Below are 25,717 nucleotides of genomic sequence, written 5' to 3'. Positions count from 1 at the left end.
GAAATAAGAGAAACAAACCTAAAAAGAAGACAAAGACACAAACACAAGTGGAACAAGGGAACTAAACCACATAAGTTTACATGCCCACATATCATCATCAAATATCATCAAAAGAATAGGGGTACAGGCCGGGGTATCATCAAATAAAGAGGGAGAGAGGTAAAAGAGGGAATCCACTAGACACCCCCCAAACTTATTCCAAGCAAAGCTAGGATAAGTTTGAAAGAGAGTGGATCTCCCATGGACCTTCACTGCGGAGGAGGAGGCGGATGCTGCCACTGGTCACGAAATTCATCGAATCGGGCATTGATGTTGGCCCATTTTGCATTGTTGAAATCAGTGAATTGGGTCCAGTTGGTGTCGAACTGGTCCCATCGCGCTTCATTCTGGACCCAATATTCCTGCTGACGCAGCTCCATCCGTGTCAACCTCTCATTGATCGAGCCGTAGTCCTCCTCTTCTCGCTCTTGCCGGCTCCGTGTCCTCTGAGTGCTTGTCCCGGCTTCGTCTCCCCCTTGGTGGGTCGGTTGTTCTTCACCTTCCTCCTCATTTTCTTCTTCATTTTGCTCGACCCCCATCTCGATCGCGGGAAAATCCATGTGGGGCGCTTCATCAACACTCGAGCTCGGGCTTACATCCCTAAATTGCAAGTTCCGCGGATTCAACGCCGTTGCTTGTTCGTGGACCGCAGCCTTCATCTTCCAGTTTTCTTTGCGGAAAGGACCGTTCACATAGGTGTTGACGGTGTCCGGGAGGGGGTAATGATCTGCTGCCCTCTGTATCAAATATATCTGCCCTCGTTGGTCCACTCCGACCAGCCTTGTTCTTCTCAGAAAGCTGAAGTCCATCAAGTTGTCACCAATGTCGGCGACCAAGCCCCGCGTCGACACTCCCAGATGGAGTGCAATAGCTGACACAACCGCAACGACACAGAGTGTGCCGGTTTTCTTCTTCGAAGCCCTCTCAAGATGTTTGATCATGAAGTGGCCCAAATTCAAGGGAGCCTCCATGTGCAAAATAGTCCATAACAGGAAGAGCTCGTCTCTCTGCACGCTCCCATGCTCATGACGAGCGAAGGGGTAACATACACACGCCTTCTGGAGTAAGCGCAAGGCTGGGTTCCTAATGAGAGAACCCTTTGCCCTGTTGGCGGCGAAGTTGTCATCAACGGTAGTGATGGCCTTCCAGAAGTCATTCGCATTGTGACTGAAGCTAAACGGCTCTCTATACACCTCCCCTGAAAATCCAAAGATCTCCTTGAATTGTGCCATCGTCACTGTGTACTCAGCATTCCTCATACGAAACTTGATGGCAACTATCTCCCTCCTGCTCATGATTACCTCAAGGGTAGATAAGAACTCCAGTGTAAGCCTCTGATAGGCGGGGTTCCTCTGTGCCATGAAGAGCCCATTTAGTTGCCCTTCTTCACATAGCTCATTGAAGCACTGCTCAATGCCCAACCGTCGGATTGTGATAGGGCATGGATATCTAGCTACCCGGTAGGGTAGTTGTGAGAGTACGGCCCATTTCTTCTTCTCTGCAGCATTCAAATTAACTCCAGAGTGGCTGGGTGCCATCGTTCACTACCTAAAAATTGAAAGTATTAGATCAATTCGACAAGAAACCAACAAGTTGCATTAATGAAGACACTCTCCCCCAAACATACTCTATGCTAAAAGAACTTCTCATTCACACATTTATCAAGACTAGAATCAACCCCCCATTGTGTCACACAATGTCTCTTCCACAACAATAAACCTCAATCACGCTTAACTCAAACATTCCACCAACATGCATCGCTATAACCAACATTGCATCTATGTAGACATCAACAAATCAAAGCATGCTAGTTCCCCACACTCAATAACCACAAGCCCATTAAGGAAATTGCACAATTCATACTCAAAGCAACCATTCAAACCAAATTCATCCTCTAACTAGCAATTAGTCAAGAAATCTCCAAATAACGAAAAACATGCTAGTTTCCAACCATCGATTCACCAATAATCATCTAAACACCGAGCATAAGCAAGAGAAGAATGAAAAATCATACCTTTCGGGCTTAGAGTGATAGAAAACGGATTTCTCCCCTTTTTGCTTGTTCTTGAGTAAATCAACCGATTAATCGGTTCAACCCTTGAATTAGATGGATTGGGAGGATGGTGTGTGTGTGAAATCAGTGTAAGTGGAAGATTTGAGGGTAGAGGGGCGAGAGAGAGTAGAGAGGAACGAGAGAGAATTGTGGCTAGGGTTTGAAAGTATAAAAACTGACCTTGATTGCGTTTTTTTAAACTACGCGGAGAAATCGCCCGGTCAGGCGATTTGCAATTTGCAAAACGCCCGGTCGGGCGAACTTTCTGGACAATCATGATTTCTGGAAACGCCCGGTCGGGCGAGTTTCTGTGAGATTTCGCCCGGTCGGGCAAACTTTCTGTATTCCGAGTCCATTTCGCCATTTCTCCAGTTTTTGTCCGCTTTTCACCCATCAAAGCCTATCTCCTGTTCCACTTAAAACACACAAAACACACCAAAAAAACAAGAACAAAATAAAAACACACCAAAAAACACAAAAGCGATAAATTTTACCTACTAGGGGTTGCCTCCCCCATAGCGCAATTGTTTAACGTCATTTGCCCGACGCTTTGCAAGCTCCACTACTCAATCAAGGCAACCACAAAGACCTCGTCTTGTTGCTCCTTAGTAAAGAACCTCTTGAGATTTTGACCATTTGCCTTGAACGTGCTTCCATCGGGTCCTTTGAGCTCCATTGTGCCATTGCTCATGACCTCCTTGATAGTGAAGGGTCCCGACCACTTAGATTTTAGCTTGCCCGGGAAGAATCTCAACTTGTGGTTGAAAAGCAACACGGCATCCCCCTTGTGGAACTCACGCCTCTCAATCATCTTGTCGTGATACGTCTTCATCCTCTCCTTGTATATTGAGGAATTAGCATAAGCTTCATTCTTAAATTCATCAAGTAAATTGAGGTGAAGCTTCCTTTCCTTGCCGGCCTTGGTGAAGTCCATGTTCATTTGCCTCACCGCCCAATATGATGAGTGCTTCAATTCAACCGGGAGATGGCATGATTTCCCAAAGACCAATTGATAAGGTGACATCCCGATTGGCGTCTTGTAAGCCGTCCTATACGCCCATAGAGCATCGTGAAGCTTGAGAGCCCAATCTTTACGGTTGGAGTTGACACTCTTTTGCAAAATTTGTTTGATCTCTCTATTGGCCAACTCGGTTTGACCATTGGCTTGTGGGTGATAAGGAGTTGTCACCCTATGCTTCACTCCATGCCTTGCTAAGACCGCCTCTAGCCACCTATTGCGAAAATGAGACCCTCCATCACTTATGATAGCCCGAGGTGCGCCGAATCGCGTGAATATGTTCTTTTGAATGAATTTAATCACCACCTTCGAATCATTGGTTTGGGTAGGAATGGCTTCCACCCACCTTGATACATAGTCAACGGCTAGTAGAATGTATTGGAACCCACTAGATGGAGGAAAGGGCCCCATGAAGTCAATGCCCCACACATCAAACAACTCGACTTCAACAATTGTCGTCATTGGCATCTCCTTCTTCTTAGAAATACCCCCCATTCTCTGGCACTCGTTGCATCTTCTCACGTAGTCTTGGCAATCTTTGGTGATGGTTGGCCAAAATAGACCACTTTGGAGCACTTTCATGGCAGTCCGGTTAGCTCCAAAATGCCCCCCACTAGGTGCGGTGTGGCAATGCATAATAACGGACTCCCACTCCTCTTGAGGGACACATCTTCTAATCACCATGTCGGCACATCTTCTAAAAAGACAAGGCTCGTCCCAAAAATAGAACTTCACGTCGTGGAAGAACTTCTTCTTTTGATAGTCCTCAAGTCCTTCAGGAATCACCTTAGCAACAAGATAGTTCACAATATTGGCATACCATGCCACTTGACCCTTGGCCACATAAAACAAGTGCTCATCCGGGAATTCTTCATTGATGGCCAACTTCAACTTCTCATCTTCATTCATATGCTCTAACCTTGACAAGTGGTCCGCCACCACATTCTCACATCCTCTTCGGTCTCGGATCTCCAAATCAAACTCTTGAAGGAGCAAGATCCACCTAATTAGCCTTGGCTTTGCGTCTTGCTTCGCAAAGAGGTGCCGGATTGCGGCGTGATCTGTGAAAACAATGGTCTTGGCCCCTATGAGATAAGGTCGGAACTTGTCAAAGGAGTAGACCACTGCTAACATTTCCTTCTCAGTAGTGGTGTAGTTAGCTTGAGCAGGGTCCAACGTCCGACTTGCATAATAAATCACCCAGAATAGCTTATCTCTCTTCTGTCCCAAGGCCGAGCCTACCGCCACGTCACTCGCATCACACATTATCTCAAAAGGTTGAGACCAATCCGGTGAGATGAGAATGGGAGCGCTCACCAATGCCTCCTTCAGCTTCTCAAAAGCCTGCAAACAATCATGGGAGAAATTAAATTTCACATCTTTAACCAAAAGATTACAAAGAGGTTTAGCAATTTTCGAGAAGTCCCTGATAAATCTTCTGTAGAACCCGGCATGCCCCAAGAAGCTCCTTACTCCCTTCTCATTTGTTGGTGGAGGCAGTTGCTCAATAGCAATGATCTTTGCCCTATCGACCTCTAATCCACCTGCAGAAATTTTATGCCCAAGTACAATTCCATCTCTAACCATAAAATGACATTTTTCCCAATTGAGCACAAGGTTAGTCTCCTCACACCGCTGCAGCACTTGAGATAGATTGTCAAGACAATTATCAAAAGAATCACCAAATACAGAAAAGTCATCCATAAACACTTCCATAATATTCTCAATCAAGTCATGGAATATGGACATCATGCATCTTTGGAAGGTAGCGGGGGCATTACACAGACCGAAGGACATTCTCCTATAGGCATAGACACCATAGGGGCACACAAAGGCAGACTTGTGTTGGTCCTCGGGAGCTATAAGGATTTGATTGTACCCCGAATACCCATCTAGGAAGCAGTAATACTCGTGCCCAGCTAACCTATCCAACATTTGGTCAATAAAGGGAAGTGGGAAATGGTCTTTCCTAGTAGAAGCATTTAGAGCACGATAGTCTATACACACTCTCCACCCGGTGACCGTCCTAGTGGCTATCATCTCATCATTCTCTCCCTTCACTACAGTCGTACGCCCCTTTTTGGCTACCACTTGAGTGGGGCTAACCCACTCACTATCAGAAATGGCATATATAATACCGGCATCTAACAACTTTATCACCTCCTTCTTCACCACCTTTTGCATAATAGGATTAAGTCGCCTTTGGTTTTGGACCTTAGGCTTATAACTCTCCTCAAGATGTATCCTATGCATACAAACTGTTGGACTTATCCCCTTCAAGTCCGATATTGACCACCCAATTGCCCCCTTGTATTTCCTAAGAATCCTCAATAATTTATCCAATTCGGAGTTTGAGAGGGATGATGATACAATTACCGGAAGGGTGTCATTTTCTCCCAAAAATGCATACCGCAAATGTGGAGGTAGTGGTTTCAACTCCTCTTTCATGTCTCTCTCTTCCTTCTTGTCATCTTCTTCTTCATCCCTAAGAGGTAAGAACTGTTGACGGCGTGATCTGGGGATCTCCTTGCCTGAATCCAGAGCACCTACAAACTCAATTAATTCGAGGTTAGTATTCAACAACTCAGGAAGATGGGAAGAATAAATTGAATTAAAAATACTCCCTTCTAGTTGATCTTGTGAAGAGTTGATGTAGGTCATCCTCCTAACACACTCATCCACCACGGTCACTACATTGCAATGCTGCAAGCTTCCCCCTGTGTCTGCATCATGCCTCTTCAAGGCCTCATAGAGAGAAAAGGTCACACTTTCACCATTGAAACGAAATGTGAGCTCTCCATTATCAACATCGATCAAGGCCTTCCCCGTGGCTAGGAAAGGTCTTCCTAAAATGAGAGGTACAGCTCTATCCTCCTCCATGTCCAATATCACAAAATCAGCTGGGAAAACAAACTCATTCACCTTCACCAATATATCCTCCGCAATACCCATTGGATAGGACACAGATCTATCAGCCATCTGCAGCGTGATAGTGGTGGGCTTCAAAGGACCAATCTTCATCTTGTTATATAAGGACAATGGCATGAGGTTGATGCTTGCTCCAAGGTCACATAGGGCATTCCCCACAAAACAATCTCCAATAGTGCACTCAATAGTAAAGCTCCCTGGATCCTTCATCTTGGCCGGAAGCTTCCTTTGCAAAATTGCACTACAATTTTCCGTCAAATTGACGGTCTCATGTTGTCCCCATTTCTTCTTCTTGGAGACCGCATCCTTGAGAAATTTAACATACCCAGGCATTTGCTGAAGTGCCTCAATAAGTGGGATGTTAATTTGTACTTTCTTGAAGATGTCCCAGAATCTGGAGAACTGTTCATCGTTCTTCTTCTTTTGCAACACTTGGGGAAATGGTATTCTAACCTCCGATGGCTTGACTGGTGTGCCCACCTCGGGTTGAACTGCGGGTGGTGATGTTTCAAGCTCCTCCGCTTTTTCTACTTCTTCCAATAGTACACTCTCGGGCTCAACTGTAGGCTTTGGTGGGATTTCTGGCATGGAAGGACCCTCATAACTCTTCCCGCTCCTCAACTGAATTGCCTTGCAATCTTTGGGGTTTACTTTTGGTTGTCCTGGGAACTGCCCTGGCGTATGCTGACTACTCACAGCTTGAGCAATCTGACTCATTTGCGTCTCTAGGCTCTTCATATGCACTGACATGTTGTGCATATCATTCTCAACCTTCTCTAGCCTTTGATTGGAGTGCTCCATGTTCTTGTGTGACTGTAACATGAATGCACTCAGTATATCTTCTGTACTTTTCTTCTGCGGCTCAGTGATCATCCCTTGGGAAACTGTGAACCCCGGTGGTGGCTGCAGGGCATTGTTGGGGTTCCCATATGATAGGTTAGGATGCGCCTTGTTCCCAAAATGATTGTAACCTCCACCCCCTTGATTAGGGCGGGAGTTGTTATAATATCTGTTACCCCCTTGGTGTATGTAGCTCACATCTTCTATACCCTCTTGCTGCTCCTGCACAGCCGGTCCCATCCCCATGAGATCTATCTTCTTGTGGAGGAGTTCCATCTGTTTGAACATGTTGTCCATATGGCTGCTCTCTGCCGCGGAGGCTACCCTGTGTACTCTGCTCCTCTCGTTGTTCCAGCCTTCATCATTAGATGTCACTCTCTCAATCACTTCCATGGCCTCTTCTTCTCCTTTCTTCAGCAATGATCCTCCTGCGCTCAGGTTCAGTTCACGCTTTGCTTCAGGCAGACATCCCCTATAGAATGCTAGGACTTGATGCGTCGGGTTCAGCCCATGATTGGGGCATCTCTTCATCAGCCCCTTGAATCTTTCCCAAGCTCCTCGGATACTCTCTTGGGGAGTCATCTCAAATGAAATAATCTCAGACTGCCTCTTTAATGCCTCACTCGGTGGGTAGTATTTTTCTAAGAACTTCTCAACCATAGTATCCCACGTGCGAATGGAGTTAGGCTCCATACTGTCCAGCCAATCCTTGGCATCATCCTCCAGAGAAAAAGGGAACACCCTTAATCTGATCTGCTCATCTGTGACTCCATTTATTTTCGTCGTGTTGCAGATCTGGATGAATTTAGTGAGGTGCTTGTTAGGATCCTCTGTGGGTCGGCCTCTAAAAGCATTATTTTCCGCCATCTGAAGTAGTCCTCTCCTGAGTTCAAACGTGTTGGCATTAACATTGTTGCCAACGGGTGGGTTTGCCACCCCATGATAGGCATACATGTTCTGGACAGGTACCACGTTTTGCCTTTGATTTAACTGCCTTTGCAGGTCTTCGAGTTGTTGTTGAAGCTGAGCATTCGTTGGAGGAGGTGGTGGAACATCATTCCCCTCTACGTTATCCATCAGAATAGGAGAATGTGGCTCAAACTGAATAGGGGAGTGAACTGGTGATGGAGTAGGTGACGGTGATTCTTGAACTGGTGAAGGTGATCGTCTTTGGACCGGAGAAGAGACTCGGATCCTTTGATTTAGCCTTCTCAAAGCGTTTCTCCTTCTGTTGGATGCTTCGATCTCAAGATCGATAGGCTCTAAAGGTAAACCCCTAGAGCGTGTGTGCATACAACCTGAAACAAGAAAACTCAATGTGAGAGCTCAAAAATAAAATAAAAATTAAAGCAATAAAGTCTAAACTAGTAATCTCTATCTTCACCACGATATTGAGCTAAATTAACACAAATTATCCCCGGCAACGGTGCCAAAAACTTGACTCAACATATTTTAACACAAGAAATTCCCGCAAGTGTACGGGGCTAGTGTAGCACAAAGTAAGCAAGAGTATCGTATCCCACAGAGACAAAATGTGTAAACTCAAGTACCACGGACCGATTTTAACTACTATCTAGACGAATCAAAGGTTTGGTTTTTGATTTTTAAAAACAATTAAACATAAACAAATTAAAATCACGCAACAATTGAAAGGTTTCAAATAAGAGAAAGAAGTAGAGCTTTAGATCCAACTACAACGAACACAAAGTGAACAATTCAACAACTTCGATTACCCAATTGAAGTCTCTAGGATTACTAGGAAAGCCGCTAGTCTAGGCTAAGTCCTCTCTCGAGTGCACCCAACCCGTTGATTAACCATTAATATTGAAGTCTCATTCTAATACTTCACAATTAACTCCTTAAAACAAAAGGCTCAAGCCCTCACTCTAGACTCCCTTCTCTCGAATGCAAATTATCTAGGTGTTGTTCATTCTTTTATCAATCCTAATTAGGTATCTCTCGATTACTCAAAACTAGGTTAACAAACTCAATTGGTAGCTAAGCAATTGAATTGAAAGAGCACAAGAATGAAACAAAGCAATCACAAGAGCATAGGTAATCAAAAGTCCTTAAATTAATCAAAAGCGTTCATTGTAGTCTTCTCTAAAACTCTACAAGGGATTTAGCTACTCATATTCAATGCAAATTCACAAGATAAATCCATGGAAAGTGAACTAAACATAAGAAAACTAATAAAGATACTTCCAAAGGTGGATTGAGTGGGCAAATCGTCTTCGTCTTCAACCTTCTTGATGAATCGGACTCTTTGTCGCTTTAATCTGCTCTCCAATGTGAAAACTACTCTTGGGGGCGTGTCTGCTGTCTGGAGCTCGAAAACCTAGGTGCCTTTTATACCCGGGGGCGGAAATAAGCTTTTCCAATGTTCCGCACAAATCGCCCGGCCGGGCGATTTTAAGTCGCCTAAACGCCCGGTCGGGCGATCTTCTCGATGCCGTGATTCTTCCACATCGCCCGGTCGGGCGGTTCTTCCTAGGCAGAACGCCCGGTCGGGCGAACTTTCTGGAATCATCCTCACAAACGCCCGAGCCGGGCGTTTCTCTTATGCATGAACGCCCGGTCGGGCGAACTTTCTGGAATCATCCTCACAAACGCCCGAGCCGGGCGTTTCTCTTATGCATGAACGCCCGGTCGGGCATTCTTATGTAATCTCGCTTCAAGCTCTTTTTCAAGTCATTTTCACCTGTTTTAGCTCCAAACACTAGACAAACTCATCACAACACTTAAGTAGTGGATAATGGATGCAAACTCGAGTAATATGCTACAAAACATTGAAGTATTCACGTTAAACATCCAAAATACTTGCTATACTACGAGTTTATCAGATTCTCACATTTAATATAGATAGGTCGATACTCGTGTAGGTCGTAACTGATATAGGTATGGTTATCGATACATTCATGAGTAATACTTATTGGTTGTATAATTTCCAGATATGACCCATCTGTTAATATGAAATAAAAAGTAATGAAATTATAATTGTATATAATATTTATTTTATATAGAAAAATTATGCGCTAAAAACTTGAAAAAGATTCTCACACTTATATCGACAGAGTAATAGATTAATGTCCCTGCGTCGCACGAGTAACCGGAAACAAATAGGTACATTTAATTAGATGTGTTGTGATAGTTATATGTATAGCTAGATGGGTTGTAATATGTTAATTTTAAATTAATACTCCCTCCATTTCCTCATAGATGGGACGAAACTTTTCGGCACGAGTGTAAGAAATAAATATTTAGTGTGTTAAGTAGATAAAGAAAAAAAATTAAGTGAAAGAAAAAAGTAAAGAGAATATAGTAGAAAGTGAATAAAGTAGATAGAATAAACTAAGAGAGAGTAAAGTAAAAATGAGAAAAAAAGTTTTTATTATTACTATATATTGAAATGACTCAATTATGAGGAAACTTCCTAAAATGGAGAAATAACTCAACTAAGAGGGAACTGATGGAGTATTATAAGTATACCATGCGCAAAAAATGTGATAAAGATTCTCACACTTAAAATCGACAGGTTGAAACTAATGTAGGCCGATATTGGTGTAGGTATAATTGTCAATACATTTGAGACACATCAGTTAATACAAAATAGAAATTAATCGAAATTATAATTGTATATACTCTCTCCGTCTCACTTTAGGAGTCCCGGTTTATCACTTTTGGATGTCCCAATTTAGGAGTCCCGGTTGGAATATTCCATAAATGGTAATAGGCCCTACATTCCACTAACTTTTTTCCACTCATATTTTATTATAAAACTAATATATAAAAGTAGAACCCATATTCCATTATCTTTTTTCACCAACTTTCCTTTATATTTCTTAAAACCCGTGCCGAACTCAAATGAGACTCCTAAAGTGGGACGGAGGGAGTAATATTTATTATTATATAAAAAACTACGCTCCAAAAACTTGAAAAAGATTTTCATACTTATAAGACGTGAAATAAATTAATGTTCGTGCATCGCACAAGTATATAGAAACAGCATGTATAATTAAATGTGTTGTAATAGTTATATGTATAATTAAATGTGTAGTAATATGTAAATTATAAATTAATATATTAGTAAATCATGTGCACAAAATGTGAAAAACATTTAATATTAACATGTCAATACTGATGTAGGTACGATTGTCGATACATTCGAGATAGTACTTAATATATATTGGGTGTTTAATTTCTTAATATGAAATAAAAAGTAATCTAAATTATAATTGTATATAATTTTTTAAAAAAAACTATGCTCTAGAAACATGAAAAAGATTCTCACACTTATATAGATTGGGAATAAATTAATGTCTGTGCATCGCACTGGAAACCAAAAATGTACGTTTAATTAGATTTGTTGTAATAGTTATATGTATAATTTGATGTGTTGTACTATTTAAATTATAAATTAATATACTCCCTCCGTCCCCAAAGAATATACACTTTAGGTTCGACACGAGTTTGAATGCAAAATTAGTAAAGTAAGAGAGAGGTAGAGAGAAAAAGTAATAAAAGTATTGTTAGTGGAGAATGAGTCCCACCTCATTAAAGAGAAAAAGTTTCTAAATTTGGAAAGTGTATATTCTTGTGGTACGGAATAAAAAAGAATAGTGTGCATATTCTTGTGGGAATGAGGGAGTATTGGTTAACCATGTGCAAAAAAAAGTGAAAGAGGTTCTCGCATTTAATATTGACAGGTTCATACTGGTGAAGGTCAATACTGATGTAGTGGTTGTCAATACATTCGTGGTATTACCAAATATTTATTGGTCATATAATTTCTAGATATGACTCATCTGTTAATATGAAATAAAAAGTAACAAAATTATAATTGTATATAATATTTATTTTATATAAAAAAAAACTAAGCGCTAAAAACTTGAAAAAGATTTTCGCACTTATATCGACAGAGAATAAACTAATGCACGTACGTCGTACGAGTAGCTGGAAACAAATAGGTACATTTAACTAGATGGGCTGTTATAGTTATATATGTATAACTAGATTTGTTGTAATATGTAAATTATAAATTAATACTCCCTCCATTCTCGCATAGCTGTGGCGGTCACGGAATTTAATAAATAAATATTTAGTGTGTTAAGTAGATAGGCAAAAAAATTATAGAAAGAAAAAAGTACAGAGAAATAGTAGAATGTGAATAAAGTAGATAGAATAAACTAAAAGAGAGTAAAGTAAGAATGAGAAAAAGTGTTTATTAGTACTATATATGGAAATGATTCAATTATGAGGAAACTTCCCAAAATGGAGAAATGACTCAACTAAGAGGGAACATGTGGAGTAGACGTCACCACGGTTCGTGAACCGCCGGTTCACGGTTCGGAACCGGCGGTTCCGGTTCAAGATTTGTTGGAACCGGAACCGGCCCGTCGAAGACCGCACGGTTCCGGTTTATGAACCGTGAACCGCCGGTTCACTTGAACCGGCCTAACCGTCGGTTGTTACCCGGTTCCGGGCCGGTTCGGCGGTTCGGCGGTTTATCCGATTTTTTTTTTTTTTTTTTTTTGCATTTTGTAAATTGTAATTCAAGTTTAAAATGTAAAAAAACTTGCGTAAATAACATTAGAATGAAGCGATGTACAAATGTAATTTTATTGATACAAATTACAACTTCAAAATTACAAATTACAACTTTAAAATTACAAATTACAAGTTAAAATTTACAAATTACAACATAAAAATTAGAAATTACAACTTCAAAATTATAAATTACAAAAGACTTAAAGTCTTCATTACAATTTACAAAATTACATATTCGAAATAAAGGGGAGAAAAAAGAAATAAAGGAAAAGGACTTGAGCTCAACTTAAATTTAAACTTAAATTTAAAATTTAAGTTGAAATATAAGTTGAGATGCCTACGTATCCTCAATGCTCAATTGCATTTTGGAATCAAAGTCCACGTAGTTCTCTTACCTTGCTTACCTATTTGGCTTGATCGGAAGTATTGGCGCCTACTCTTCTTCGTCGGGGAAGTAGTCTTGGTCGGGTTGTACTACTAGTTTGTCCCAATCCGGTTCTTGGTCTCTAATTTCGGCGGAGCACCAATCATCAAGTAACATGGTGGCTTCCATGTTTTGTCCGGTGAGCCTACTTCTTCGGTCGTCCAAGACGTTGCCTCCAACACTAAAGGCGGACTCGACGGCGACAGTGGAAGCCGGAACCGAAAAGATCTCCTTGGCCATTGATGCAAGGATGGGAAAATCTTTCTCGTGTGAAGACCACCAATTTAGGACGTCGATTTGTTGGGGAACGGGACCTCCTTCTTCCTCATTGAATGAAAAGTGTGAGTCTAAATATAAATCTAACTCACTTACCGAATGTGCCGTCCTTCCTCCGCTGCTGAAGGCGTATAGGTCCGCCAATTGGGATTGGGTGTCGGGGTCATCAACTTGGAAGAAGCCAAAGTTCTGTGTTTGACGGGGGGGTCATTAAAACATATAAAACTTACTAAAACATATTAAAACATATTAACATATTAAAACGTACTAAAACATATTAAAACATACTAACATATAAATCAAAGGAAGGACCACGCTGAGGCATTCCACAATAGGCCATCTTGCACAAGCATATAAGAAAAGGCGGTAGTCCGCACATAATCTTTTTCCGAGCAAGTATACCAAATGGTGCTCTCAAATTAAAGACTTATCATATAACATATTAAAACATACTAACATATAAATCAAAGGAAGGACCACGCTGAGGCATTCCACAATAGGCCATCTTGCACAAGGATATAAGAAAAGGCGGTAGTCCGCACATAATCTTTTCCGAGCAAGTATACCAAATGGTGCTCTCAAATTAAAGACTTATCATATAACATATTAAAACATATTAAAACTTACTAACATATTAAAACTTATATCATATAACATAATAAAACATATTAAAAAACTACTAACATATTAAAACTTATTATAACATATTAACATAGTAAAACATTTAATTTAGAAGTTTAGAACTTACTTGTAATCGAAGAGCGGCTCGCCTTCCCACCTCCTCCGCAACTTGTGCTCTAGAAGGGGCACGACGACGCCGAGAGTCACTTTGATCTTGAGCAATGCCCTTGCCCCGATCACCACCACGACGAGATGAAGACATGATATTATGGAAATTGGAAGTAGAGAATAGATAGTAGTGTTTATGTGAATATGACTATATGATAACGTGAACAAGAACAACGTGAGTAAATTATGAGCGCAAACAACGTACACAACTTGAGAGAATGAGGATGGAGAATAGAGAAATTGAGATTGAGAGAGAAATTCTTATTAACACAAGAATGGGGTGAGTAGAAATGGAAGAGGAGGGGGTATTTATAGGGGAAAATTGTGATTAAAAATTAAAAAAAAAAATCAAAATTTGAAAAATAACGCCGAAACCGCCGGTTCGCCGCCGAAACCGCCGGTTTTCGGTGGAACCGGCGGTTTACGGACCGTTTGAATTTTCAAATTTTGAAAATTGCGGTGGGAAACCGCCGGTTTAGGCCCGGAACCGCCGGTTTAACCCTGAAATTGTGAAAAGGCTAGGGAGTAGGCCTGAAATTGTGTCGGAAACCGCCGAACCGCCGGTTACGGTTTGCATAAAATGAGGAACCGGAACCGGCCGGGCCGGTTCCGGCGGTTCCGGTGCCGGTTCGAACCGCCGGTGATGGTTCCGGTTCCGGTTCGGAACCGCCGGCGACGGTTCCGGGCCGGTTCATCCGGGCCGGTTCGGTTTGGAGACGTCTAATGTGGAGTATATTAGTATACCATGCGCAAAAAATGTGTAAAAGATTCTCACACTTAAAATCGACAGCTTTATCTTCGGCTTTCTGGTTGAGAAATCTTGCTTGATTTTACTTGATCTTTGAAAATTAGGATGAACGGAATTTGTGCATTGATTTATTTGAAAGGGCATTTTATGACTACAACCGATTTTTTGAGTTGTGGAGAGTATGAAAGTCATATGTCTTGTGGGAATTATCTTGGATCGATTTGATTTATTGAGTTACGTGCTTGCATTCATATGTGTTAATGATAGGGGAAGATAAAGCACTAGGATGAACTTTATGGCCAAATGATTGCATGCCAAGTCCAACAAATGATCCCCTGGAAGCTACTGTGAGCTTTAATCCCCATTGTTTTGTACAAACACTTAGCCAATCTCTTAGCTACTAAAATAAGCCTTACTGTAGCCTCGTTATTAAACCTTGCTACTATCTGGGTGCTAAATACAAGTTTGAGCTTTGTTGGTTGAGTTTTGAGCGTTAGGTGGTGTTCTATAAAAGTGTAGAGATTTTGAGATTTGATAAAATGTGTTTATGTTGAGAACGAAGTTCTTAGAAATGAAAAAGACGGCCTCCAAATTGCAAAAGTCGGGGCCATTTAAAAAAAAGAAAAGAAAAAAGTGTGATGAAATAAGATAGAACTTCTATTTTTTTTAAGATGTAATCTTATCTGGGATGTATCTCAAGTTTGGGGGAGTGAAAGTTTGGTTGTAAAGTTTTGTTGTTTGAGTCTTTGGAAGGAAGTTGTAGGAAAGAAGAATTTGACACTCAAATGTGTAGCTTTTTGAGCATATTATACATATTTATCTTACCTCATCCTTAGCCAAATTACAACCTATAATTAAAGACCTTGGACCTTATTGTTTATACATTATGGATGTTTTGTAAATAGCTTGAGTGGTTTTTGGACTGTTCTTTGGGCCTGGTCGTTGGGCTTGGTGCTTAGGCTTGACCCGAGGCTAGTTTAATTCTTTTTAGACCACCAACGTTTCCACGTCAGCGAGCCAAGTGGGATGACACCTCATCAGTATGAGGTAGTGAAACCAACGTGGCTAACACATGATGAAGTCCACATCGTGAACGAACCTAGACGCCCACCCGATACGTCCGTCCAAGATCAGCCTCTGCAGCTCTCGTAACAGCTTGTAACGCTTTGTAATGCCCGGCGGTTACAGCCCCGCAATGATGAAAGTCAGCTGGGTTGACCCCTGCAGTGTACTGAGCCTATAAATAGGATAGCCATTACATGCATCTCTATACCAATTCACAAGCATTCTGCATCATAAGCTCTCCCTCTCTCTTGCATTGTTCTTCGGTCGAAGCTCTGCCCTCTTCTCCATCCAGTTCGCCGGAGCTCTACTGATAATGGTGCTGCTTCATCAGAGACAAAGTCATTTTATCTTTGGGAACAACACGTCAATCCGAGAGCACTATCAGGGCGTATCTCATCTTGCGGAAGAGGCCTCCTCGAGTCGGCTTATTTCCACTTTTACGATTTACTGTTTCGTTTTTGTCATTGTAATTTCGTTTCAGTTCTTATTCTGCATTCATTCTTTTGGGTTGTATTACGCCCGGTTTATCTCTTGTACTCCAAAAACCAACAAAGACATGCAATGATTAAACTTGATTCCCAATCCAAATTATGTATAATTTTACTGCATTATTCTTTCCCGTTGCGATATATACTTTTGCATGTAGGGGATAGATTGACACAAAATCACAAACATACCACCAATTGTAAGCCCAAATCCAAACATAAAATACAAATCGTAAGTTCAAATTAGTACATAAAATACTACTGTTAGATTAAATAATGATCTAATCATGCCATCTAACAATAGTGTTTGTACAAAAACACAAAGGAAAACAACACTAGTTAAAGACTGAGGTTTGGTTCCCATCTATAAGCACTATTTATCTTCATCAAATCGCCCGTCACATTTCTCTTACTCGTCACTAGTGCACTCATAGTCGTATGTTTAGACGACGAAGGTGCCCATGTTAGTGGAGCAAATGTACATGGTGGAGGAAGGGTAGACCGCCCGCTTCATCACCTTGAACTCGTATTGGCCCCCCGAGGCAAGGTGGTTCACCATCACTGAATGAGAAGCACCGCACACTCAAGTAGTTGGTGTGGTTGTTCGTCCCCACCGCATACTTGACATTAGATTTTAGGGTTGCGTGAGTTGTGGGCAGGAGGACGAGGACGAGCATGGCCGTCACGAGGAAGATGGAGGTGATGGTGCTTGTGGATTTCATGTCGTTGCTCTCTCTTCTCTTCCCGCTTTTTAATTAACAAATGACTATAATTAGAATTTAGTACTTCATTCTCTAAAAAGAATATCATAATTAAAATTTGAACTTTATCTTTCATTTTGTTGATGATAAATATTGATAAACATTACTCTTAATGATAAATTTTATGCAGTTATTAGAATAGCTTTTGGTTCATGTGTCATTCATAGTGAATGCCATATATTTTAATGTAAAATTTGTAAATTATAGGAAATATATAAAAAATACTTAGATTATTAGTATTAGTTAAAGATAAATAAATAAGATAGATAATGAAGAAAAGTGGTGTGTCATATTACCAAAAATGAAATAGTTTTTATAAATAAATCAAATTGGAAAAAATAAAACTATTTCTTATAGAGGAATGTTATATAGTAGTATTTATTTTCTTTGATAACAACTACTATATATCTATGTAAATTGTAAATGCACGAGTCCAATTTGATGTTTCGCCGATATTGTTGTAGTCATGGGCGGATCTATATAGTGCTCACTAGGGGCTCAAGCTCTTTTAGTGTTTTTCTTCTACAAAATTTTTATATTTGTCCAAATATAGTATAAGTTACTATATATATAGCCCTTATTAATAATCTAAAATCGTACAAAAATATACTTTTAAATAAAATTTAGGAAATATAGTTCCTATCAATATTAATATTTCTTTGTTCTCCCGTGGTTGTAGTGCTGAATTAGATTTCACAATGATTAAATCACGCAAAAAGCAACTTAACCCAATTTGATGTTTCCCCGATGTTGTAGGATTGAATGAGAGGATTATATCTGGTAAAACGTTCATCTAATATCGAATACCATAAAAATTAAACAAATATAAAATGTTTGGTTGAGCATGTTGGAGTCTAGCAATAATATAGCCCTGCATATAATCTGACATGCATAGCGTATGGATGTAAAATGTGAATATTATACAAATGAAATTGACCAATTTGCCAGAACGAAAACCTAGATTCAAAATATATGAATTTCAGTAAAATTTATTTTTTCTTGTAATTTTCTGGAATTTAAGGCACATAATAGAAACTAAATACATACCTCGTTTTTCTCGAAGAGGAAAGAACAACGCGGTTACAAAAGTAGAGGGGAAGATGTAGATTTTTTAGAACAAAAGGAAAAGATTTGTGTCTTGTGTTTCCCCTTAGCTTTATTATGCAATCAAATGTTATTAACATGCTATTTTTAGACTGCTAACTGCTACCAAAATAACCATACAAAATCTAATAATGTTTTTTACATCTACCTGTAAAATAGTAATAATATGAATATGTTTTTGGACAAAATTGTAGCCGATGTGCTTAAATAACCAAAAAGAAATTTATCTAAGACACAACCTAAAAACAATGTTCATATTTACTATTCCTATTAAAAATATAACGAGAATATATTTTGTGTAGTACATAACAATAAATCTTGCCAAAACGCTCATGTACAAATTATTTTGTATAATTTTTTATTTTAGTTTATTTAAAAAATATTTATAAAATTAAAGCTTTTGTTAATATCTTTAGTTTGATGTGTATTGAATATTTATTGTTAAACTAAATTAAATTAAAAATAAATGGAGGATAAAAGAATAATAAAGAAATTGAAGAAGAAAGAGAATGTATATGATCGAAATATTTAACATAAATGCTAAAATATTTTTTTAAATTAAAAAGTGAAGAAAGGGCAAAAATAGTTAGAAATAGTGAAAAATTACTTCAAATGTTACTATTAATTAAGTCTTTATCAAAAACCATTAATCGCTCATAGACTTTTTTTTTATAATTCACTCTTGTATTTTATTCAACAAAAAATTTGTCGAGTGACTCCAAATAAATCGGTTTATCTTTCATCAACTCAAAAATTGTCGAGTGACTCCCCATTTGCAACTTTGCCTTTACAAAATGATAAATTAATAAATTAATAAGTAGTACTATCTTTTTTCAACTACATGCGAAATTATTAGGAAAAAAATGTAACGACCCGCTAAGCCGATATTATTATAAACTAAATTATTAACTTGATTATCTATATAAGTGACTTTTATGAGATTAAATCCGAGCTACGATAGATTGTCGATGTTTGTTTTGACTTTAGGCAAGTGAATAGAACACGTAAATATATTACATCTAGGTGAATATAATAAATTTAAATAAATAAATAAGATCCAAAAATCAAAATTTTAATGTGATACATCCAACAAAAGTCCGACGGAAATTTAATTTATATATATCGTATGTTTTAAGAAAATGGGTACTTCAACGAGGACAGCCACGAACAGGAACCGAGTATGCCTACACCAAATTAAATGAATAAGTGAACAAATACTTAAATAATTAATTTAATAAACAAAAAAAAAGAGGGCTGATCCTGTGTATCAGCAGCATTAAATGCTGCATTAATTGGATGACAGAAGAAATCAAATGAAATTTAATAGTAGATTTGAGTAGATTTGATAGACGGAGGATATTTATCTTTCCATCCAATCATAATTTTTGGGAGGATAGTATTTAATGTAAAAATAGAGAAGATCAAGGCCTCAAATTCTCAATCAAATTGCAAGAGGCTTCTTGGCCATTGGATCAACCTAAGGAAACACCCAAATACATGCATTGAGAGATAGAAGATCAAAATTAAATCTTGATAAAGATTTGAGTATTTAAGAGTCCTCCCACTTGTATAGCAACTTGACCGAATCCAACAAGTATATAAATAATAAACCCCCAAAGTTTCCAAATACAGCCAACCATCACAATCAAACATTCCAAAAATACTACATGGAATAGAGGAGTACGAGGAGGAAGAGTTGCTAATAATTGTAGGATCAAGCCCACAATACAACGACACTTTTGTTCCCACATCAAAAGGTAAACACCAAGCCTTTCTTTTCTTTCATCTATGTCAAGCATGCATATACAATTTCAAAGTTAGAATCTGCCCAAATTTGGAAGTTACAACACCTAGTCTAATAGTATGTTTCACCATTAAGTCTTCCATATAACAAGGCATATACTCCAAATTCACCAAATTCAGTAAATAGAAATAAAATAAAATCTTAGTGCCTTAATAACTAGAAAGAAGAAGAAAAACTTATCTCTATGAGTCTGCCGGATTCCGGCAGCGAGCTCAGCCGCCCGGAGACGACGAGGGCAGCCCACACCCCTATTATGTCTTTCAATAAAATCTTGACAATTCTACAAAGTTAAAACACAAAACACATAAATGAGAGATTAAACCTTTATAGAAAAAAAAAGAAGAGAAAGAAATTTAAATATTTACCTTCTGGGAGTTCGGCGAGGAGGCGGCGCCGGGAAACTGCTCCGGCAGCTCGAGGCGTGGAGGAGGCCGAAGTCGCCACCTGTGCATGCACAGTGGCGGCGGTGGCGGTGGCAGATCCGAGAGAGAAAGAGGGAGCCGAGGGAGAGAAAGGAGGAGGAGGAGAGGAAGGAGGCGACGGAGGCAGATCCGCGGCGGCGGCGGCGGCGGATCGGGAGAGAGAGGGCGGCGGCGTGATGCTGAAGAAGAATAGAGAGAGGGAGAGAAGGGAGAAAGAGAGAAGGAGGAGGAAGAAGGACCACCGCCGGAGGCGACGGCGGCGCGACGACGGCACGGGAGGGAGGCTGGCGGTGGCGGCAATGTGTGAGGGGGGAGAGCGTTCATTTTGGTGAATTGGGGAGGAAGAAGAAGACTTGGGTATTATAACATAGGTTTTCTTTAAATGGGCTTAATGGTTGGGCTAGTGTTTTTATTTACTTGGGCTAATTTTCATACTTGGGCCAAAGAGTGAGGAAATAAGATAAGCCCAAATTCGTTAATTCATGAAGGCTGTTTTAATAGAGGGAAGCCTAATTCCGAAATTATTTATGTTTTGGGCTGAAAATGAAAGAGGGCCTTCATCTAGTAGAAAATAATATCTTTTGGGAGCAAAGCTAGTATTAATTTTTAGCCTAAGTTTGTAAATAAGATTTCATTAATGTTTACTTTGATTATTGGTTTATGATTTCTTCAAATGATGTAATCAAACTAAAATGAATCTTGGAATTAATTTTCAAAGTAAGAAGATACGTAGATCCAATTTGGTCGAACCCCGAAAATAGTGAATGAAGACGCATCAAATAATATATGAGTTAAGAAATTTCTTAAAGACAAGTGAAGTAAGAAAATGAGATTTATTATGAGGCATGCATTCTAATTTAAATAGTTTTGTACTTGAGTCTAATTAGTATATTATTCTATTGTGATTTTTTTTAAAAAGGGTGCTTCCGCAAGTAAAGTCGGAATGAAAGATTCAAGTTAAGGAATCTAAACGATCAAGGTGAGCTTTCTTATACGAAAAATATAAATCGTATTATATGAAAACTCGAACACATGTTCGTAATTTTTAAAGATGTTGTCTTGCCATAAATGTTTTGTGTATGATGCCTATCTGTTTGGCTAAGGCCAAGTGAATTATGAATGATGATATAAATCGAATTCGGGTCCCAGTGAGGGTGGTGTCCCCGCTCGGACTAGTGTACACAAGCTACCTCTGACATGTTGGGCAGAGCAGGTGACCGTGGAAGGTGGCCACCTTCCCGACACAAGAATACCTCTGACATGATGGGCAGAGAAGGTGACCGTGCGAGAACACCATCTCGACGGCACAATGTGATCAGATATGGCTAAGTACAGGAAAAAGGGACTGCAGTCCAATGTGAATATTTTTTTTAGTAAGATCGGGCATTTTCAATAAACCCCCGAGTGTTACTGTGATGATTGCTTGACAATATTTTCAAATGAATATGTGTAATTTTCGGCAATGTGTTCACTGAGTACTTTTTGTACTCAGCCCTGCATATATTTCTAAATGTGCAGGTTGGACAGCGAAGTGGTGGAGGAAGTGCTATTGAGACAAGACATTTAATTCCGTCAGATTTTGACTCTCGGAGGTTCATGTCTTCATACATGGAACCGCGTTCATTTGCTTCCGTTGTGCATCTGGAAAGACTCAAGTCTATTTGGTTCAAAACTCTGATATTTTGAAATTTTTACAAACAATTACTCGAGTTTTCATAATCAAGTATCTTTCTTCTATGTATCAGCACTTAATTAGTCATGTCTCGCAACTAATGTTTGATTTTATTTTTCCCTTATTTCTTTCCCCGCTTCTTACACCCCCACCCCTAGTCACGGTTCCTCGACTATTCTATCCTTAGCTAGTGCGGTCGTGACAAAAAAAGATTCGAAGAGTGAAAAAAAAATGACACAAACTATGATACCACTAAAATTTTTTCTATTCTTATTTATTTGTCAATTAAAGCATCTCCAATGGCGGCTAGCGGACCGGCTAGCCGATTCCCAGCACTGGCTGGTCCGCTCGCCGAACCATTGGAGTCGACTAGCGCCAAATCGGGCGCTTGCCGATCCGCTCGCCGGTCGGCTGGCCGCCATTGTAGGCGGGCGATCGGCCAGCACTTTTTTTTTTGAAACACTATATATACTTGATTAGCACGTCATTTTCGTTCGCACAGCTTGTTTTAACGAGTTTTCTTACTCACTTAATTTCTGTACAAGAGCAACAACGTGAAATGAGTAACGCGGGTGGTACTAGTGGTGGTAGTGGTGGGGATGCTGATGAGTACGAACGGCAAATGAATGAAGAGTTGGAGGCCTATACGTCCCGCGAGATAAATCGGTTGCAACAAAGGGCATTGCAGCCGGCGGTACCTCAACCACCACTCGTTGTCCACCGACGAGCAGTGATTGATCGGGATCACGTAGCTGCACATCAACGGCTATATGAAGACTACTTTGCGGAGGAGCCGCGGTTTGGGGCGCCTCTTTTCAGGCGGCGTTTTAGGATGCGTAGGGCAGTGTTTATGCGTATCGTTGATGCTTTGGAGCGTCGATATTTGTATTTCCGATTCAGGTACGATGCGGATGGCAGACCCAGCCACACGTCTATACAAAAGTGCACTGCGGCAATCAAGCAGTTGGCCTACGGAGGCGCGGCAGACATGTGGGACGAGTACCTCCACATCGGTGAGACGACTGATAAGGCTCATTTCATGCATCGGTTTAGGGGGAAAATGTACGCTACTTGATCGGTTTAACGCGCAAAGCAAGTGTTAAATGTGCAGGAATGCCGCTTGACCAAGGCAACAAGGCCAAATTGATCAAGCAAGTACAATAGGCGAAAAGAGGCTAGAAATCGGGGGAGTTGATCAGAGGGAGGAACCAAGCAGGCAAGGAGGGGACCACAGGCTTCCAGAAGAAGGACACACGAGGCAATGAGTTGGATGGTGCTCATCATTCTGTTAGTAAGGACAACGTTCTAGAAGGGGACACGTGCTGATATATGAGACGCAAGGACGAAGCTGAGTCATGAATCTGTTACTGAAAAGCGTCGTCATTCTAGAAGGAGAGCACGTAGCAATCGATAAGTCGCTCACACTCAGCGTGAGCGAATATTCCCTGCCAAGATCGTTATCCAGCTGGAGGTCGTGCCGAGCCTATAAATAGAGGATGTGCCACCACATTCAAGGGAGATCTGATCCTTTACTTTCCGTCTTTAGTTTAGTTTAACTTAGCTCTCTAGTTTAGTTCAGTTCTCTAGATAGCTTAGATAAAGTAATGCTTAGTTAGAAAGGGCGATCGAAGGAGCGCTGCAGAATACTTGATATTTGTCGGCGTATTCTTAAGTTTCCCGCCGAGGATCTCCTCGGTTTTACTTGCTTTCGTATTTTCCGAAGTGTTAGCTTAGTTTAAATTTCACGCTGTACGGTTCTGAGTTTTAGCTTTAATCAAAGATGCTTTCGTTTTCATCGTGGTGTTTACTGTTTCATGTAGTTAATTTTTATTCCAGTCTGAAATTCACTTGACCTGGTAATTAAAATTTTCTTGATCAAGTTAGTAAGTTAAATTCTGTCTAGAGTAAAATCAGTAGTTAAAAACTCTCAAAGTTAAAGCGTGGTAGCAGCCAACCCCCTGTTCACTACTCACACACTCGATACACTAGCTTCTCTGTGGGATCGACCCCGAACTAGCCGCTTTATTGTTAAAGTAGTACAAAATTGAGAGTTTATAAATTACTTTGGTAGGAAACGAGTGAGAGCGAGATTGCATTGATCAAGTGGCAACGGCATTTGCTAACTGATCCAACCGGTTCGGTTATCTCCATATAACTTGATCCATACTATATTCGCGCCCATTCTCTAGGCCCTTCCAAAATGACGCCGTTGCCGGGGAAGCATGGTGTTATTTTATGTTTGTGTGTAGCGCATAGGTGTATATAATTTTGTTTCTTTCTTTTCTCATTTGTTTTTTCTTCTGTTCATGAGAAGGTACCACCGCGGCAGCCACTGGAATCACCCTATTATATACAGAGGCACTAACGCTCATTGGAGAGTCCAGTAAGCCGGCATCGTTACCACTGGTTACAGAGCCGCACTAGCAGCAGCAACAACCGTTGACCAACTGACCAGCGAAGAAGAAGGAGAGCAGAACACGCAACTGATAAGGCTAATTTCATGCATAGGTCTAGGGCTTTAATTCGTGAAATTTCTGGGTCTAACACGCGTTTTAAGCCAGGTGTGTGAAGATTTTCGCCAGGTCCAGCAAAGAAGGGAGACAGTTGCGTGGACCTAGGAAGAAGGCGAAAGAGTGGACATTATGCGGAAAATTGCTCGACGGAGGAAGCCTCGGAGTTGAAGGGTAGAATAGAGATTTCTACGAAGACTCTAGAAGATTATGTCCGCGTCTATAAAAGAGAGAAGCATGCACGCTGGAGGGATCTTTTGGGTTGGAGACCTCGCCAACAGCTTGTAGCTTAGTTCACTTTTCTTCACACACTTGGGTTCTTTCATGGGAAATTCAGTGCATACTTTGGGTTCACTTCTAGCTTACACACTTTTCGATCTGGTGGTAACACCGTCCTACTTGAGGGCGAAGAAACAATTTATTTTCTGTTTACGTTTCTGCTGAATTCGCCGAGCTTCGCTGTTCGAGGCTCGGACCTCTTTGTTTTCTGGATATGCTCTGTGTTTATGCAAGTTTCATTTTAGTTTATGCCGAGTGTGTTGATCTTTGTTTGTCGATTATGTTTACTTGAATTCTGAGTTAGATTGTTGGAGTTGATTGTTTTCTAGATTATCGCAGGTTTGTGGTTGGATCTGGGAGAATGGAGTTTATTTGTGGATGAATCGGGTTCTTAACTTGTTGATGTCGTAGGGTTGTCTGTGATTGTTGGGATCTGGAGTTGATTTGAGTAGATCTGTGAGAATTGGAGCTATGGAGTTGATTGTGCTGGGTGTTGAGTTCGGATGTCTTGGATCCGGAGTGGATTAAGCATTCGACGTGAATCTGAGTCGTGTTGGTTTAATTTTATGCCTAGCTTACGTGTTTTCATTTCATTTCGTTCAGTTTATGTAGATCTGATGTACTTCTGATTCGTAGCGAGTTTCCGGCATCCCGATTTCTATATTCTGTTCGAATCTAGGAGTATGCTCTGTTTTCTTCATTTACGTTTCTGAGTTGGATAGGAAATTGCATGAGTTTGTTAGTTGCAGCTTTTACCGTACTTACCTTATTTGAATGTCCTGGTCCCCACTTTTTAATTCTTCCTGCCTAGTCATATTTAGTTAATCATTTACACGGTCTAGCGAGTTATTGTTTCTTTCGGTGTTGATGTCTGATTTTACAAGTATTCTGTTTCTTAGGTCTAGCATTTAAATTCCGTGCCTAGGTCTAGTGGTAGTTGTTATAAACCTCAA

General features: G+C 40.2%; 1 long non-coding RNA gene across 1 annotated transcript; it reads right to left on the bottom strand.

Annotated features, from left to right (window-relative positions):
* Window positions 1-16,413: 16,413 nt before the first annotated feature.
* LOC121758587 lies at window positions 16,414-18,100 on the bottom strand. Its single transcript, XR_006041523.1, has 2 exons — window positions 18,021-18,100; window positions 16,414-16,959 (listed from the first exon to the last, which is right to left on the bottom strand). It is a non-coding gene; the product is annotated as an uncharacterized LOC121758587 (long non-coding RNA).
* Between the last annotated feature and the right edge of the window lie 7,617 nt (window positions 18,101-25,717).

Source organism: Salvia splendens, chromosome 12 (assembly GCF_004379255.2).
Source record: "Salvia splendens isolate huo1 chromosome 12, SspV2, whole genome shotgun sequence".
Taxonomy (NCBI): Eukaryota; Viridiplantae; Streptophyta; class Magnoliopsida; order Lamiales; family Lamiaceae; genus Salvia; species Salvia splendens.
The sequence above is the reverse complement of the archived record's forward strand: the minus strand, read 5'-3'. Positions and strand labels throughout refer to the sequence as shown.